Raw genomic sequence first — 5,401 nt, forward strand, 5'->3', positions numbered from 1 at the left:
CAGGGCCCTCACGTGCTCAGTCCCATTTCAAAGCCCCAGTAAGGGCTTCAGTAATGTGTGGGAATTACCTGTTATCCTCCTTCTCTTTTAAGAATGAAGAAAACTTAATAATAATTTTCCAAATTTGTAATTATGTAAAAAAGAGGCGTCAACTAGAATGTTGAGGTCACTGGTTCAAATTTCAGGCTTGCCTGTTCAAAGCAAATATGGGAATTGATACTTCCTGCTCCTCTCCCTTCTTCTTCTTCTTCTTCTTCTTCTTCTTCTTCTTCTTCTCTCTCTCTCTCTCTCTCTCTCTCTCTCTCTCTCTCTCCCTTTCTCTCTTCCCCCTTAAAATGAACTTTAAAAAGCGCAAACATTTTAGTAACAAGTTATGTGCTTGAAAGTAAGTTTCTTAAACTACACACACAATAAAAGAAATGTCAATTAAACATGCCAGAGGAAAAAAAGAATTTTCTTTCTAGACTCAATATTATATATGTAAGGTTGGTGGGCAATGGGGAAGGTCACATGAGGAACTGATCCGGGAACTTTGGCTAGAACCGCCCACACCCATGTGCACCAAAAGATACTTCCCAGGAGTCCTTGGGAAAAGAGCAACCATCTATCAGCCAATGAAACTTCACCACATCATATTAGCTCAACCACCCTAGACAACCCTTTAAATATTCCCCACGTGGTTTCATCCATGCGACTTCTCTGGTCTCTTCCCCAGGACCAGAGAATATTGTCCGGGAAGCTCTGTACTAAATAAAGTTTTTATTATTCCACATTTCATGTTTATGCCCTTCCTTCTTCCTCGGTGGGGAAAAATACCTTACAATATAAATATAATATTATTATATCAAATAAGTTATTAATATATTATTAACATTAATTATTATCTTGATAGAATTATTATCTTACAAAAAGGCAATGAAAGAGCATCAGTCTGCACTGTGAGAACTAGTGCTGTGCAGGTGTGTCAGACAGGTGTGCCACACTGCCAATAACATAGTCTGTACTTTTTCTGAATTGTCTTGTATTTTGGTTTTGAGCATTCTGGCTTTGATGACTTGATGTGATGTGGTTTCTCATTTCAGAAATATTCATGTGTGCCACGTTTAGTATTTCTTTTTGAAGCAGTGATCAATCTCAACAGTTGTATAAAATCAGGTGTTGGGGACCAAAAAATAAACAGGACATTTTCAGCCTGGATTTTGGGGACAGAGGTGCTGGGAGCTGGCTGTGGGCTGACAGCCTGCTCAGCTCCCCACCTCACCTGCCTAATTAAGTTAACAAAGGGCTGTGCTTCAGTGCTAGTCCTGCCTGCCCATGTTCCCCGGAAGGACTGGAAGGAAGTTACTAGGTTGTGTATGTTAAGTATTGGTGGGGGGTTTTTTGCACCTGGTGGTTTTCTTGGGTTGCCTTGGAAACATCATTGAATTGCTAATGGCCTACTTTACCCAGAAAATAAAGACAAATGTCTTTCTGGGGCGGCCATGTTTTTGCAGCTTGGTCAGGACAGTAGTGACTATTGGCAAGGAGTTGTGGCATCCTCCCGAACCCATCCTGTATATATCTTTAAGTCTCTATTTTTCAGTAGATTTCATACCATTTCCCACTCGAGACCCTGGATAGACTTGTCATGCAGGTTGTGGCAGTTGGCGCCCAACGTGGGGCTCGAGAAAGGGAAAGTGAACGTAACAAAACTCTCCCCAGAGGTGTGCATGCAAAGTAAGTAAAGCTTTTGAGATGTAAAACTTGTAAATAGGGTTTGGGGGGAAAGTATAATAGTAAAATTCAGGAGTAAAAAATAATGGGACAGTTAGGGTCAAAAGTGAGGGAACTTTTTCTTTTTATACAAGTGTTTTTATCTGAGGAGAAGTTGTTTAATCAGAGGTAGAAATGGAGGAATGTAAATATGAGAAATTGGAGTATGAGAATAACTCGGGAGATGAGAATATTATGGCTCTGGCCATTGTAATCTTTGGAGTTTAGCAGCCTTCTGATCGGCTGCTCTGACAGGGTCTTTGTCTCAGACCCTTGGAAATCCCCACTCTGGTGGGCTTTGGATCAGGATTGAGATACAGAGTACTGTTGGAGACCGTATAAGCCAACAAGTTATTTTGTAATTTGGATATCTTGGGGAGAGAGGTGTTGGGTGTGGGAGACAGACTGTGGGCTGGCAGGGTCATTGTAGCCTAAGGTTTGGTTTGGGACTGAGCCTTTTAGACTCTATTAATACTAAGATCTCTTAATACTAAGATTTCTAATACTAAGATCTTTTCAGCACTAAGCTTTTCTCCACACCCTTGACTGTTGCAGATATAGGGTGGTGCACTCTTATGAGGAATCCAACTTATGCTTCAGATGACTGGCTTTGTATCAGAGACTTCCCTATTTGTACATTGGATTAAAGGCTTTAATTGCATATGCTATATAATAAAGCAAAGACCGGGGGCTCGGTCTCTCTGATTTTCCCATCAGCATTGAAGAGGCCTCCCGATCCCATCCTCTTTTTTTTGTTGAGTCTATTTTCTTATTTCTGCAGTGTTCTCCCTCAGGATCCAGAATTACTAGGCGCGCTGGTCCACAGCCAGTGGTGCCCAACATGGGGCCTGGGTATGAGAAACTAAACTAAAGGCAGGTGACAGAACTCCCCAAGTCTGCACAGTGAGTTTTTGGGGAGAGTCGGGAGTAATAAATTATGGGACACCTTGAATCAGAAATAAAAAAACTTTCTGTAGAAATGTTTCCATATGAGGATGAATTGTTGTCTGAAGAGTATCAAGGTGAGCCAGAAATGGAGGGATGTGAATACAAGAACAACTTGGAGTCTGAGGATGACTTGGGGGATAAAAGTTTTGCGGCTATAAATGCCTTAACCGCGGGGCCTCTGCCACCCTCAGCTCCTTCCTACGTTCAACCCTCTACTCCTCTGTACGCTTATCAGGCTGATTCCAGAGTCTATAGCTCAAAATCTGGAAAATCTCCACTCCAACAATCTATAGACCAGGCTCGAAATATAGGAGAAACAGTAAATGGCCTTATCTGTTTTCCTGTTGCAGAAGACAGGATGACAAGGGGAAACTAGTGTGAGAACATGAATCGGTACCTTTTAAAACTCTGAAAGAATTTAAACTGCTTCTGCTCAGTATGGGCCTACTGCACCTTTTACAGTTGGTTTATTAGATACTATTAGTGCAAAGGCTCTGCCCCCAAATGACTGGAAAGCAATTGCTCGTGCTTGTCTCTCTGGGGGTGATTATTTGCTGTGGAAGTAAGACTTTCATGAAAAGGTCGTGGAGCAGGATGAGAAAACTCAACAAGACGAGGTTGCTGTTACTATAGTATGTTAACTGGAGAAGGACAATATGCCCATATGGCAACTCAATTAGAGTATCAACTAACTACTTATAATACAATTAATCAGCCACAAAGACATGGAAATGGCTGCCTACTCCATGGGCCAAAATGGAAGAATTTGGTTACATAAGACAAGGCACAGATAAGCAATTCCAAGAATTTGTTTCATGGCTAATTCAAGCAGTCAAAAGAATAGCAGAGGATAAAAATGTAGGAAAGATTTTAATAAAGAAGTTAGCGTATAAAAATGCTAATTTGGCTTGTCAGGCTGCACTTCGGCCTCACCACCAGAAGGGAGATGCAGAGGACTATATCAGAATATGCGCCGATGTTGGAACTTCATACATACAAGGTCTTGCTTTTACCACAGATGTTAAGGCAAGACTTCCAGGATGATATGTTGATAAAAGGCAGAACAAATGAAAGGAAGGAAGGTCAGGGAAGTACTTCTGCCCATGGATATTGTTTCCAATACGGGGGTTCGAGGCATTTTGCTAGAAACTGCCCTGCTCCCCCTGGATATCAGTCTTGGCCTCTCCCTCAAGGACGGCCAGCCCTTAAGGCTCCGGACCTCTGCCCACGTTGTAGGAGAGGGAAACACTGGGCAAATGAGTGTAAGTCTAGATATACTACCGAAGGGCAGGTAATCTAGGAAAACGGATAATGGGGCCCTCCCAGGCCTCATCAAACAATAGGGGAAATGTCAGTGTTTCCTCAGCAAATTATGATTCCAGCAGGCCAAACATTGCCCAACTATCCCGGGCAACAACAGGCAGTACAGGACTGGACCTCAGTCCCCCTCCCAATTTGTATTAATTCCAGAAATGAGATCTCAAGCTATACCCACTGGAATTTTTGGGCCACTTCCCAGTAACACAGTAGGACTCTTATTAGGCAGAAGTAGTTTAACTATGAGAGAATTTTTTGTTCTCCCTGGAGTAATAGATTTGGATTATACAGGGGAAATTAAAGTAATGGCTCACACTCTGAGGAATAGTCACTATTTCCCTTGACATAAAAATTACTCAGTTAATCCTTTCACTTCTTTAAGACAAGGCCAAACCCTGCAAAAGGGACCCTGAGAGAATCAAGAATTTGGCTCCACTGATGCTGCCTATTGGATTCAAAAAATAGGTCAGGAGTGCCCTGAAATGGAACTAACAATACAAGGGTGTAAATTTAAAGGACTTTTAGATACTGGAGCTGATGTATCTGTTATTGCTAAGCTACATTGGCCTCCTTCCTGACCCATTTATGCAGCAGCCACAGAATTATAAGGTATAGGGTTGAGTAAATCCCCTCAAAAAAGCTCTAGCTTTTTACATTGGGAAGATAAAGAAGGTCATTCTGACTTTTTCAGCCTTATGTGCTCCCTGGATGGCCAGTTAATTTGTGGGGTAGAGATGTTTTGAAAAATATGGGAGCATTGCTTGTCAGTCCTAATAGTTTAGTTAGCACTCAAATGCTTGATCAGAGATTTTTGCCCACTAAGGGTCTAGGGAAAGAACAGTGAGGAATTCTCACCCCTATAGAAGTGGCACCCAATACCAGAAGTGTGGATTAGGATATCAAAATTTAGCAAAGGGGCCTGTCTAGCTCCTGCTACCCCAATAATGCATTGTGCAGACCCAATTACTTGGAAATCAGATAATCCTGTATGGGTAGACCAATGGCCCCTTTCTCAGGAGAAACTTAGGGAAGCTGCTTGATTGGCACAAGAGCAGTTACAGCTTGGGCACATTGAATCTTCTAATGTTATAAAGTATAGTATGTCATTTCTGCGGGTTCATGTGAAGGTGTCCCCAAACTACGGCCTGTGGGCTGCATGCGTCCCCCTGAGGCCATTTATCTGGCCCCCGCCACACTTCCGGAAGGGACACCTCTTTCATTGGTGGTCAGTGAGAGGAGCACTGTATGTGGCGGCCCTCCAATGGTCTGAGGGACAGTGAACTGGCCCCCTGTGTAAAATTTTGGGGACCCCTGAGACACCAAGTCCAATATGAATTTTGAGGAGTTTTATTATGAAAAGCCGGCGGAATACATGGGGCAATTC

This window comes from Saccopteryx bilineata, chromosome 3 (assembly GCF_036850765.1).
Source record: "Saccopteryx bilineata isolate mSacBil1 chromosome 3, mSacBil1_pri_phased_curated, whole genome shotgun sequence".
Classification (NCBI taxonomy): Eukaryota; Metazoa; Chordata; class Mammalia; order Chiroptera; family Emballonuridae; genus Saccopteryx; species Saccopteryx bilineata.